Here is a 15,174-nt window from a genome sequence, read left to right on the forward strand (position 1 = left end):
GTGAACAGAGATGTCAATGAACGAACGGACAAATCATAACTTTGCGAAAATAAAGAAAGTAATCGTTTCACTCGACGGAAGATTTGAACCAAGGACCTTGCGTTCCGCAGCTGCTCACGCTAACCACGCGACCACGGCGCTCCTGAGCTCACACTGTCCTTGATGTTGTCTGTCTTGCGCATGGACTACTCAGTTTGTATATTCTGCTTATTTTTTTCATAGTCCCACATAACTTCTTCCTGTTTTCTCCATTAATCTGTGTTCAGTTTTTCAAGGCCTATCTACTGTGCCAACTTATAACTAAATCTGAGGGGGCTGCGATAGGGAGATTCCCTTGTAAGTGGAGAAGATAGTGTGTACAAGAATCAGATTGAAGGAGGAAATAAAGGCATGCATTGACAGAGAAGGGCAGGACACAAACACAGAGGAGAAATTATCTTAAGTAAACGGGAAGCACTCTTCATCGCCTAAATTTTTTTAATGTGGTGACCGGTTTCGAAGTTAATATAAGATCATCTTCAGACTACAGTAAACAAGACTCCTTATAACAATATAAAGGACGAATTCGTATATTGATAAAACAGTAAATAACGCTGATAACCATAAATGTCTGCCGGAGGCGGTGGCGCATGGCAACCCTCTTGTTTGTGGCTGGTGGTATACTGCAACGTGAAGAACGTCAGCCACCAATTAAATACATGATGCCCCGCCCACCGACTCCGGCATAACGTCTTGGATAGCCAATCACGTAAGTTGCATTTGTGCCGCTTAAGAAAGTAACGTGATAGTTACTATTAAGTCATTAACCATCTATAGAACAAGTTAAAATCTTATATATTATAACATGTAGTGTATAAACGTAATTAATGCGATCTACACTACCGGCCATTAAAATTGCTACACCAAGAAGAAATGCAAATGATAAACGGGTATTCATTGGACAAATATATTATACTAGAACTGACATGTGATTACACTTTCACGCAATTTGGGTGCATAGATCCTGAAAAATCAGTACCTCTGGCCGTAATAACGGCCTTGAAACGCTGGAGCATTGAGTCAAACAGAGCTTGGATGGCGTGTGCAAGTACAGCTGCCCATGCAGCTTCAACACGATACCACAGTTCATCAAGAGTAGTGACTTGCTTATTGTGACAAGCCAGTTTCTCGACCGCCATTGACCAGACATTTTCAATTGGTGAGAGATCTGGAGAATGTGCTGGCCAGGGCAGCAGTCGTCCATTTTCTGTATCCAGAAAGGCCCGTACAGGACGTGCAACATGCGGTCGTGCATTATCCTGCTGAAATGTTGGGTTTCGCAGGGATCGAATGAAGGGTAGAGCCACGGGTCGTAACACATCTTAAATGTAACGTACACTGTTCAAAGTGCCGTCAATGCGAACAAAAGGTGACCGAGACGTGTAACCATTGGCACCCCATACCATCACACCGGGTGATACGCCAGTATGGCGATGACGAATACGCGCTTCCTACGTGCGTTCACCGCGATGTCGCCAAGCACGGATGCGAACATCATGATGCTGTAAACAGAACCGGGATTCATCCGAAAAAATGAGCACCCAAGTTCGTCGTTGAGTACACCATCGCAGGCGCTCCTGTCTGTGATTTTTTTTTTTTTTTTTTTGGTTGTGGTTTGAGGGCGCAAAACTGCTATGGTCATTAGCGCCCAACCTGTCTGTGATGCAGCGTCAAGGGTAACCGCAGCCATGGTCTCCGAGCTGATAGTCCATGCTGCTGCAAACGTCGTCGAACTGTTCGTGGAGATGGTTGTTGTCTTGCAAACGTCCCCATCTGTAGACTCAGGGATCGAGACGTGGCTGCACGATTCGTTACAGCCGTGCGGATAAGAGCCTGTCATCTCGACTGCTAGTGATACGAAGCCGTTGGGATCCAGCACGGCGTTCCGTATTACCCTCCTGAAACCACCGATTCCAAATTCTGCTAACAGTCACTGGATCTCGACCAACGCGAGCAGCAATGTCGCGATACGATAAACAGCAATCGCGATAGGCTATAATCCGACCATTATCAAAGTCGGAAACGTGGTCAGCACGTTGTAGGTGTCGCTACCGGCGAATGCTCTGAAAAGCCAATCATTTTCATATCACAGCATCTTCTTCCTGTCGGTTAAATTTCGCGTCTCTAGCACGTCATCTTCGTGGTGTAGCAACTTTAATGGCCAGTAGTGTAAATAGTGTGGCCCTCTACCATGTACTGTTATCGACCAAGGCAAGAAGGAACATTAGCGGTATGAACGGTAATGATTTGCTGAACAATGGAAGATTGTTAGATGCACAAATGAGGGTTAGGTTAGCTTGGTTAGTGACTACAGGGGTTTGATGGACGTCATTTATAATAAAAGCCTTTCAGCCACAGACGGAAATCGCGATCATTAATAAATTCGTACAGACACATTACGAGAAGTTAATGACAGCAACAAGTTCGTTTCCTTTGGTAACCCGAGAAAGGAATGCCTTCCGGGAGAGAAAGAATCTGGACGTCTGTGCCGGTCTGTAGACATAAGTTGTAAGGTGGCTACACTGAGCCACAGCGCCAGAGATTGCGCCAAAGAGTATTATTCACCCGCCTCCACTGGCAGTTCTTGTCGTGATGGCGTCGTGGAGAGTAGTTGTTCAGAAGCGGTGGTAGGAGTGCTTATCGTGAAGTCGTCATGGAGAGTGCTGGTTCAGATGTTGACATATTGTTTTGATGGGCTAGACACCAGATGTTGTTGGATTAGGGATGCTGTAATGTGCTTTTCGTCAATATATATGAAGGTAAAAAAAATTCCTTTTTTAAAATTTATTTCACTGTCTTAAACAATAATGCCTCTTGGTCACAGGTTCAGTTAACAAAGCATCTGGCTCGTGTTCTTGTATTAGACTGTATTTCTGGTTTCTATGTGCAATTATAGTATTTCAGTTTTATTTAATTAATTCAGTGTAAATGGTATTTAAAATATCTGGTCTTATTGAGGAAGAACCGTGCCAGATGTATACGTTGAATCATACTTGCGCACACAGAACAGCTACACTTGTGTTTTGTTGTTTCGTAGTTTTGTTTCATTCTTTGTTGTTATTCAATGCAGTCAGATTGCGTACTAATACTGGTCAGGGCCAACCGGTTACGAGACTGCGTAACCGGACAGACAGTAAAAATATTTGCATAAACAAAAAATTTAATTAAGCCCCCATGCAAAGTTCTTTTGAGGATTATGTACCTCTTTAGTCCGGTTCAGTGGGTGATATCACCCCACAAGGCGACAGCGGTCAAACGCACGGGAAGAACAAATATAAATATCCTTCTCAGCAAACACTTCGGTGTCTTGAGCGGCCGCGTCGCCTTCTTAACCTGAATTCTGGACAGAACGTTTGTGTTCCACTTGGAAGGTGTGTTGCCGGCAGGAGTGACCTAGCGGTTCAAGGCGCTACAGTCTGGAACCGGGCGACCGCAAGTTCGAATCCTGCCTCATGCATGGACGTGTGTGATGTCCTTGGGTTTAAGTAGTTCTAAGTTCTAGGGGACTGATGACCTCAGATATTAAGTCCCATAGTGCTGAGAGCCATCTGAACATTTTTTGGAAGGTGTGTTTCTCGCTGCCCTCCTCACAGACTTTCGCGGCATTGGGATCAGTTTCGGAAGGGGAACAGGACCACACGTCGCTGTACACTACTCCAAGTAGTCGCTATTAGCATTCTACATCTACATCTACGTGATTACTCTGCTATTCACAATAAAGTGCCTGGCAGAGGGTTCAATGAAGCACCTTCAAGCTGTCTCTCTACCGTTCCATTCTCGTACGGCACGCGGGAAAAACGAGCACTTAAATTTTTCCGTGCGAGCCCTGATTTCTCTTATTTTATCGTGATGATAATTTCTGCCTATGTAGGTGGGTGTCAACAGAATGTTTTCGCAATCGGAGGAGAAAACTGGTGATTGAAATTTTATGAGAAGATCCCGTCGCAACGAAAAACGCCTTTGTTTTAATGATTACCACTCCAATTCACTTATGTCAGTGACACTTTCTCCCTTATCTCGCGATAACACAAAACGAGCTGCCCTTCTTTGTACTTTTTCGATGTCATCCGTCAGTCCCACCTGATGCGGATCCCACACCGCACAGCAATACTCCAGAATAGGGAGGACAAGGGTGGTGTAAACAGTCTCTTTAGTAGACATGTTGCAGCTTCTAAGTGTTCTGCCAATGAATCGCAGTCTTTGGTTTGCTCTACCCACAATATAACCTATGTGGTTGTTCCAGTTTAGGTTATTTGTAATTGTAATCCCTAAGTATTTAGTTGAATTTACAGTCTTCAGATTTATGTGACTTATCGCGTAATCGAAATTAAGCTGATTTCGTTTAGTACTCATGTGAATAACCTCACTCTACCTTATTCAGGGTCAATTGCCACTTATCGTACCATACAGATATCTCGTCTAAATCGTTTTGCAAGTCGTTTTGATCATGTGATGACTGGACAAGACGGTAAATGACAGCATCATCTACAAACAATCTAAGACGGATACTCAGATTTCTCGTATGTCGTTGATATAGGTCAAGAACAACAGAGGGCCTATAACACTTCCTTGAGAAACGCCGGATATTACTTCTGTTTTACTCGATCACTTTCCGTCTATTACTACGAACTGTGACCTTTCTGACAGGAAATCACGAATCCAGTCGCACAACTGAGGCGGTACTCCGTAGGCACGCAGTGAGACGCTTGTGAGGAACGGTGTCGAAAGCCTTCTGGAAATCTAAAAATATGGAATGAATTTGACATCCCCTGTCGATAGCACTTATTACGTCACGAGTATAAAGAACTAGTTGTGTTTCACAAGAACGATATTTTCTGAAACCTTGCTGACTATTTGTCAATAAATCGTTTTCTTCGAGATACTTCATAATGTTCGAATATGTTCCAAAACAATACTGCAAATCGACGTTAGTGATACAGGCCTGTAATTCAGCGGATTACTCCTACTTCCCTTTTTGGGCATTGGTGAGTCTTTAGGTACGGATCTTTCTGTGAGCGAGTGGTTGTATATAATTGCTAAATGTGGAGCTAATTTATCAGCATACTCTGAGAAGAACCAGATTGGTATACAATCTGGACTGGAGGCCTTGCCTTTATTAAGTGACTTAAGTTGTTTCGTTACACCGAGGATACCTGCTTCTATGTTTCTCATATTGGCAGTTATCCTTGATTGGAATTCAGCAATATTTACTTCGTCTTCTTTGGTGAAGCACGCATTGGCGTTACTTGTGTCGCTCCAGAGGTATACATAATGTTCTTACATTTGAAGCAACTGAAATGAAAGTACGATCTTATGGGGCACCAAAAGAAAATCTTGACTGGATTGAAGATGTGCTAGTAGGGTGGAAGTAGACGTAGTATTTTACCTTCGATGGATAGTCATCGATTGAAGTAAAAGTTACTTCAGACCTTATCAAATAAAATTTATTGGAACCATTACTGTTCATATTGTATATGATGGACGTAGCACCAATTCAAATGGTTCAAATGGCTCTGAGCACTATGCGACTTAACTTCTGAGGTCATCAGTCGCCTAGAACTTAGAACTAATTAAACCTAACTAACCTAAGGACATCACACACATCCATGCCCGAGGCAGGATTCGAACCTGTGACCGTAGCGGTCGCTCGGCTCCAGACTATAGCGCCTAGAACCTCACGGCCACTCCGGCCGGCCGTAGCACCAGTATTAATAGCTCTCGCTTTTTGTAGATGATGCTATGAAGTACTCTCCGAGAGAGAGGAGAGAAGATTGTAGTGTTTATCGCCCCAGCGGCAACTAGGAGGAGAATCTAGCATTAGGGAAGGATGGGGGCGGAAATCGGCCGTGCCCTTGCAAAGGGACCATCCCGGCATTTGCCTGAGGCGATTTAGGGAAATTACGGAAAACCTAAATCACAATGGCAGGACACGGGTTTGAACCGTCGTCCTACCGAATGCGTGTCCAGTGTGCTAACCACTACACCACCTCGCTTGCTAATACTATCCGGAAAAATCTACACAAATATTGTCAGATCTTGATAAGATTTCAAAGTAGCGTAAAGGTTGGCAGTTTGCTGTAAATGTTCAGAAATGTAAAACTATACGCTTAAAAAAGACAGAAACGTAGTGTCCAACAATTGCAGTATCAATGAGTCACCACCGGAATGGTGTCCTTGGCCTATTAAACTACCTGAATGCATACTGACGTGTTCGCACGAATTTGTGGTTCTTTGAGGTGGACAGCTGGACGATGTTTAAGAACGAGTGGCAACAAGCAGACGGCTGTCATAGGGCTGGATATTTCCTACGTCACGAAGTATGTGGTTGAGGACATATATTTATAGCATATTTTCATGTAATTTTGCCAATACTACCTCAAGTAGGAATGTGTAACACATTTTTTTAAACACCCAGTCTCAGGCGTAATGAGTTCGATACTTGCGCAAAGAGTACTCAGAAGTGCGCCTGATGAAGCGTGGTTATATAACAAGGTCGCGTGACGATATTTTGGCACTGTGTTTGTAAGTAAGTGGGTTCAACATGTGGCACGTCCTGGCCCGCATCCCTTACAACAAGAAGTCAGTCGGCGACAGTCACGCAAATCCTGCCCGTGCTCGGGGCTCCTATGTACACGCAATGGCGAATCAAGAGCGACGCGGAAGTGGATGGGCTTCCTCAGTGCCAGAGACGGGAAGCAGATCGCTGCTTGTACCCTGTACTGCGTCGTTACTTTCCTTGTTCGTCGGCCTGCTACCCACTTCTCATCAACAGTGAAAATAATCAAGATAAGATTAGATTCAGTTTTCATTCCACAGTGCAACAAGGAGATGACTCTTGTGGGCGTGGAACAAGTCAGGAAGCATAACATAAAAAACATAAAACATTTGAATTTAATACTCACTACCCTGATCGTTTGTCAGGAGATTGTCAAAATAGGGGAATACTTTACAGTAAACCGGAACTGCTAATATTTACGGAACACACAGTTAGAATGAAACATAGTTATTCACTTTTAATTAATTTATCAAACACAAAATACCCAACCTTTACTGTTGTGACCAAATGCTGTCAAAACTGAAATCTAAGAGACATTTTTACTTAAGCTGGTCTGATAGTCCCTGTTAAGATATTCATGTACAGAAAAGAAGGAGTTGCCTATCAAAAACTCTTTCAAACTCCGTTTAAACTGTGCTTTATCTGAAACCAAGTTTTTAATGGTTTCTGGCTATTTATTGAAAATGTGTGTTCCAGAATATTGGACCTATTTTTCGACCAAGATGAGGGATTTTAGTTCTTTATGTAGATTTCTCTCATTCCTAATATTGATACTATGTATTGAGCTATTGGTGGGGAATAGAGATATATTACTTGAAAAAAATTTCATCAAGCAATAAATATAATGAGAAGCAGTGGTTAGAATACAAAGTTTCTTGAACAGGTTCCTACATGATGTTCTTGGATTTATACCACAAATGAGTCTTATTACACGCTTTTTGACACTAACAGCTTTTGCTCAGTTTGACGAAATTACCCCTGAATATGATCCCATATGAAAGTAAGCAAAGTATGCAAGTTTTTCTTATATTTATATCTCCTACATTTGTCATCATTCTCACTGCAAATACAAACTTGTTCAGACGCTTCAACAGTTCTGTGGGATGCCCTTCCCAACTGAATTTATTATCAAGTTATAATCCCAGAAATTTAGCACTGTCAACCTCTTCAATCTGCATGTCATCATATGTTATACACGTGTTGGGATGAAATCTCTTAAAGGTTCTGAACTGCATATAGTAGGCCTTTATAAAGCGTAATGACAGTGAATTAGGTTTAAACCACCTATTAATGCCCATGAAAACTTGATTAGCAGCCATTTCTAAATCTGTACTTCACTTGTTACTTATTGTAATGTTTGTGTCATCTGAAAACAAAACAAACTTAGCATCTAGCAATGTAACAGACGAGAGGCCCTTAACGTACACAAGAAAAACCAAAGGACCCAAGATGGAACCTTGAGGAACACCACATGTAATTAATTCCCAATCAGATGAAGACTGACTGCTTACTGCACAGGTATTTCTCAACGACGCTGTTTGTTTCCTATTGGTGTGGTATGTATGGTATTGTGTGTTAACCGGGGACCTAGAAACGACGGAGAGGCTCCATCCCCGCCGCAGCCGCAGTGGTCCACAACCCCATGACGACTACCGCAGTCCACTTCACCCCTCCGCCGCCCCACACCGAACCCAGGGTTACAGTGCGGTCCGGCCCCTGCTGGACTCCCCAGGGAACATCTCACACCAGACGAGTGTAACCCCTATGTTTGCGTGGTAGGGTAATGGTGGTGTACGCATACGTGGATAACTTGTTTGTGCATCAATCGCTGACATAGTGTAACTGAGGTGGAATAAGCGGAACCAGCCCGCATTCGCCGAGGCAGATGGAAAACCGCCTAAAAACCATCCACAGACTGGCCGGCACACCGGACCTCGACATTAATCCGCCGGGCGGATTCGTGCCGGGGAACAGGCGCTCCTTCCCGCCCAGAAAGCCGTGCGTTAGACCGCACGGCCAACCGAGCGGGCTTGTTTGCCATTAGTTAGATATGACTCAAACGATTTTCCTGCACTTCCGGCGACACCAAAACATTATAATTTAGTTAAGAGAATGCTGTGATTCACACAGTCAAAGGCTTTTGACAGGTCACATAAAATTCAAGTAGCCTCTAATTTGTTATCTAATGAGTTAAGTACGTTCTCCACGCACGTGAAAAGAGCTTTCTATGTATTGGAACTGTGGTGTCACCGCCAGACACCACACTTGCTAGGTGGTAGCTTTTAAATCGGCCGCGGTCCGCTAGTATACGACGGACCCGCGTGTCGCCACTGTCAGTAATTGCAGACCAAGCGCCACCACACGGCAGGTATAGAGAGACGTACTAGCACTCGCCCCAGTTGTACAGCCGACGTTGCTAGCCATGGTTCACTGAGAATTACGCTCTATTTGCCGAGACGATAGTTAGCATAGCCTTCAGCTACATTTGCTACGACCTAGCAAGGCGCCGTATTCAGTTGCTATAATACTTCTGTATCAACAAGAGCAATGTTCTACAAATGTGGATTAAAGTTAAGTATTCCAGAAGCTACGTACTTTTCTTTATAGCATTCATTACGTATCCTGTTTCAGACCTCACGCCCGCCTGCTTGAGTTTAACGCGTGCATTTTGGCCTTCTCTAGCTATACAACAGGAACCCTCAAGAAACCCAAACTGTGACTTGGGGAATATATTATTTGCAGTCAGATGCTTAAGGGGACACAAAATTTTCAAATATTTTTGAAAAAGCCGACAAAAATGAAATTGATCGGTAGTTTGATGGTATGTCTTTACCCACCTTCTTGTCAAGAGGCTCAACTTCGGCATATGTTAGCCAGTCTGGAAATGTTCCATTCATAAGAGTTTGATTACACGAATTACTTAAGACAGAACTCCACTCACATGGGCACTCTTTGATTAACTCCGTCGATATGTTATCATAACAACTAGAATATTTAGATTTATCCGATTTCAATGCATTATTCTGCACAATGTAATAAAAACTATAATCTAATATTAATTACAGAGAATTTCACACTTTATGAGTCCAACGTCCAGCAACAGTCATTCGCTGCAAACAGGTCTTCCATGTTACAGGTTTCGCTCAGGTTACTGCAGGCTAAGAAGTGTGCGGAATTGTGCTTTGCCCCACATTCACAAAATTCATCATCACTGATATCCCACTTCTTCGGAATAGTCTTGCAACCTTGTCACTCCTCAACCTGTTACGGGTCTCCCAGGTCCCCGTATTGGAGATGGCAGTCTGATGGTAGCTTCTCTTCTTCTGTACTTTGTCCTCCAGGGGACTTTGTTCTCCACAGCTCAGATCGGCGGGTTCTGCTGAAATTGGAATTGGTGCTGTTGTAAGTAGGAAACGTCTTCTGGATTTCAGTCGTGATGGATAGGCGTGTGTTCCGAACAATGGAAGCGTTGGATCTGTTTCTTGTTTCTTCTTTTCATTTTCTGCTGCTGGCTATCTTCTCATCTCTGGTGGTGCTACTCCAATGAGTGGAAAGACTTTGTTGACTGGTCTTGAGCAGCCTCTGACTATACGGCCTGTCTCATGAAGTGCCAGATCAACCTGATTAGCGTGCACAGAGTTCCTTCAGACTGGTGCAAGGTGCCCTGCAGCAGAGTAACACAGAGTAAGAGCGCATGTGCGAACTCCGGGCTGCACTACCCGTGTAGCGTTAGTCATCTTGCGAATATACACTCCTGGAAATTGAAATAAGAACACCGTGAATTCATTGTCCCAGGAAGGGGAAACTTTATTGACACATTCCTGGGGTCAGATACATCACATGATCACACTGACAGAACCACAGGCACATAGACACAGGCAACAGAGCATGCACAATGTCGGCACTAGTAAAGTGTATATCCACCTTTCGCAGCAATGCAGGCTGCTATTCTCCCATGGAGACGATCGTAGAGATGCTGGATGTAGTCCTGTGGAACGGCTTGCCATGCCATTTCCACCTGGCGCCTCAGTTGGACCAGCGTTCGTGCTGGACGTGCAGACCGCGTGAGACGACGCTTCATCCAGTCCCAAACATGCTCAATGGGGGACAGATCCGGAGATCTTGCTGGCCAGGGTAGTTGACTTACACCTTCTAGAGCACGTTGGGTGGCACGGGATACATGCGGACGTGCATTGTCCTGTTGGAACAGCAAGTTCCCTTGCCGGTCTAGGAATGGTAGAACGATGGGTTCGATCACGGTTTGGATGTACCGTGCACTATTCAGTGTCCCCTCGACGATCACCAGTGGTGTACGGCCAGTGTAGGAGATCGCTCCCCACACCATGATGCCGGGTGTTGGCCCTGTGTGCCTCGGTCGTATGCAGTCCTGATTGTGGCGCTCACCTGCACGGCGCCAAACACGCATACGACCATCATTGGCACCAAGGCAGAAGCGACTCTCATCGCTGAAGACGACACGTCTCCATTCGTCCCTCCATTCACGCCTGTCGCGACACCACTGGAGGCGGGCTGCACGATGTTGGGGCGTGAGCGGAAGACGGCCTAACGGTCTGCGGGACCGTAGCCCAGCTTCATGGAGACGGTTGCGAATGGTCCTCGCCGGTACCCCAGGAGCAACAGTGTCCCTAATTTGCTGGGAAGTGGCGGTGCGGTCCCCTACGGCACTGCGTAGGATCCTACGGTCTTGGCGTGCATCCGTGCGTCGCTGCGGTCCGGTCCCAGGTCGACGGGCACGTGCACCTTCCGCCGACCACTGGCGACAACATCGATGTACTGTGGAGACCTCACGCCCCACGTATTGAGCAATTCGGCGGTACGTCCACCCGGCCTCCCGCATGCCCACTATACGCCCTCGCTCAAAGTCCGTCAACTGCACATACGGTTCACGTCCACGCTGTCGCGGCATGCTACCAGTGTTAAAGACTGCGATGGAGCTCCGTATGCCACGGCAAACTGTCTGACACTGACGGCGGCGGTGCACAAATGCTGCGCAGCTAGCGCCATTCGACGGCCAACACCGCGGTTCCTGGTGTGTCCGCTGTGCCGTGCGTGTGATCATTGCTTGTACAGCCCTTTCGCAGTGTCCGGAGCAAGTATGGTGGGTCTGACACACCGGTGTCAATGTGTTCTTTTTTCCATTTCCAGGAGTGTAGTTGTTTCTGGTGCATATCGTCTACCTGGTGTCTATACACCGTTATTTGTATGTTAAGGCACGATACAACTTTAGCTCCAGGTCTCGGGTGTGGTCACAGTGATGTAGAATGCGTCCTTCACAGGTGATGTGCAGCTTTCTTCTTTCCCTCCTTATTGCCTAATGGAACTCATACCCTTGAGTTTTATCCTGATTCGGTCTCAAGTGTTTGTTGTCCTAGAAGATGGAGAGTCCTTCGAGAACAGATGTCAGCTTGGTTTCTACTTCTTCGGTTGTGGCTCCTTCAGCAGCGATAGCGGTGTCATCTGTACAGATGGAGGACCAGGTTCCAACGTTGAGTGGCTGATAATTGGTCTTGGTACTAGGAATGAGAGAGGAAAAAGATCGAGTCTTGCAATAAAGTTAAGCTAGTAATGTGTTGTGATACTGGAACTACAACACATCACTGGGGAATACAATTACACTCCTGGAAATGGAAAAAAGAACACATTGACACCGGTGTGTCAGACCCACCATACTTGCTCCGGACACTGCGAGAGGGCTGTACAAGCAATGATCACACGCACGGCACAGCGGACACACCAGGAACCGCGGTGTTGGCCGTCGAATGGCGCTAGCTGCGCACCATTTGTGCACCACCGCCGTCAGTGTCAGCCAGTTTGTCGTGGCATACGGAGCTCCATCGCAGTCTTTAACACTGGTAGCATGCCGCGACAGCGTGGACGTGAACCGTATGTGCAGTTGACGGACTTTGAGCGAGGGCGTATAGTGGCCATGCGGGAGGCCGGGTGGACGTACCGCCGAATTGCTCAACACGTGGGGCGTGAGGTCTCCACAGTACATCGATGTTGTCGCCAGTGGTCGGCGGAAGGTGCACGTGCCCGTCGACCTGGGACCAGACCGCAGCGACGCACGGATGCACGCCAAGACCGTAGGATCGTACGCAGTGCCGTAGGGGACCGCACCGCCACTTCCCAGCAAATTAGGGACACTGTTGCTCCTGGGGTATCGGCGAGGACCATTCGCCACCGTCTCCATGAGGCCGTCTTCCGCTCACGCCCCAACATCGTGCAGCCCGCCTCCAGTGGTGTCGCGACAGGCGTGAATGGAGGGACGAATGGAGACGTGTCGTCTTCAGCGATGAGAGTCGCTTCTGCCTTGGTGCCAATGATGGTCGTATGCGTGTTTGGCGCCGTGCAGGTGAGCGCCACAATCAGGACTGTATACGACCGAGGCACACAGGGCCAACACCCGGCATCATGGTGTGGGGAGCGATCTCCTACACTGGCCGTACACCACTGGTGATCGTCGAGGGGACACTGAATAGTGCACGGTACATCCAAACCGTCATCGAACCCATCGTTCTACCATTCCTAGACCGGCAAGGGAACTTGCTGTTCCAACAGGACAATGCACGTCCGCATGTATCCCGTGCCACCCAACGTGCTCTAGAAGGTGTAAGTCAACTACCCTGGCCAGCAAGATCTCCGGATCTGTCCCCCATTGAGCATGTTTGGGACTGGATGAAGCGTCGTCTCACGCGGTCTGCACGTCCAGCACGAACGCTGGTCCATCTGAGGCGCCAGGTGGAAATGGCATGGCAAGCCGTTCCACAGGACTACATCCAGCATCTCTACGATCGTCTCCATGGGAGAATAGCAGCCTGCATTGCTGCGAAAGGTGGATATACACTGTACTAGTGCCGACATTGTGCATGCTCTGTTGCCTGTGTCTATGTGCCTGTGGTTCTGTCAGTGTTATCATGTGATGTATCTGACCCCAGGAATGTGTCAATAAAGTTTCCCCTTCCTGGGACAATGAATTCACAGCGTTCTTATTTCAATTTCCAGGAGTGTATTATGCACTAGGGCACTGTACTAGACATATTCAATTGTTGCTATCCACATCACAATAAGCTACGTAATCACAGTACTCTTTTCCTCAGACGAGTGTTTATGACATATGTCACATTCGAACAGTGTTAATGAGTGAGAGAAATGTTGGAAACCACTGAAAAGTTAACGTTCTACGAGTCGGGGTGTGGAATGTCAGAAGTCTGAACGTGGTAGGAGAAGCTAGGAAATCTGAAAAGGGAAATGTTAAGGCTCAGTATATATATTTTGTAGGGAGCAAATTTCGCTCATGTGGGAGCGATCTAGATGCTTGTAAAACAATAAACTGGTAGCCAAGAGCGCAGGAATTCTTTTTATTCCATGATTACCGGCTTCGGCGAAACTAAAGCCGCCATCATCGGATCTAGGGAGGACAGAAAACACTATAAAAGTGGGCTTAGATTCCACTTATATAACATGTATACATATAAATTTAGTTACATACCTTAGGACCGAGCGAGGTGGCGCAGAGGTTAGACACTGGACTCGCATTCGGGAGGACGACGGTTCAATCCCGCGTCCGGCCATCCTGATTTAGGTTTTCAGTGATTTCCCTAAATCATTCCAGGCAAATGCCGGGATGGTTCCTCTGAAAGGGCACGACCGACTTCCTTCCCCATCCTTCCCTAATCCGATGAGACCGATGACCACGCTGTCTGGTCTCCTTCCCCAAGCAAGCAACCAACCAGCCTTAGGACACATACAGGTTACAACGTCAAGGCAAACAATGGTGATTTTAATAGTTGCCTATAACACGCAGGCCTTAAAAAATTGTCGTAATTAGCACATATGCGTATGAAACGTCCCCTTAGAAATATTAATACATGACTGTGCTTAAACTGACACACAATATTTTTTTAGCGCTACGCAATCTGACTTTCAAAAATCCCTACAAAAGAATGGCCCTGACTAACATTAACCTATACGTTTCACAAATCACTTACCTCACAAAAATCTTGGTTACTCGAACTACTGCAATACAGCGAGCGCCCCTACTACCAGCTAAATAAAAGATTCAAACTACGGAACGCACTAACTACTGATGGGCATAGTTAGCAAATGAAAGATTTTAATAGAGAACACACAATGTATTTACCTCAGTAGTGTTCAAAAGTCATAATGTATATAGTCGTTCATGACATCCAGTGTTACAAATTTCAAAACTCCGCCATCTCTCTCCCCACATCCACCACTGCTGGCGGCTCACCTCCAACTGCGCAACGCTACGCGCTGTTCACATCCAGCTGCCGCTACCCAACACTACAATGGCAGACAACAATGAAAACTAGCCACAGACTGCACACAGCACAGCCAGTGATTTTCATACAGAGCGCTACGTAACGTTGCCAATAAGAGAACATAAACAGCCTACTTACATAACCCCCATGCTCCCCACAAAAAATTTTACGAATTGTTTTGGGCACTGGGCAATACATATTTGTTAAAATTTTTCATAATTACGATAACAAAGATATCAAATGCACACACTTATTGATACAATGTTGGTCAAAAGC

Source organism: Schistocerca cancellata, chromosome 2 (assembly GCF_023864275.1).
Source record: "Schistocerca cancellata isolate TAMUIC-IGC-003103 chromosome 2, iqSchCanc2.1, whole genome shotgun sequence".
Lineage (NCBI taxonomy): Eukaryota > Metazoa > Arthropoda > Insecta > Orthoptera > Acrididae > Schistocerca > Schistocerca cancellata.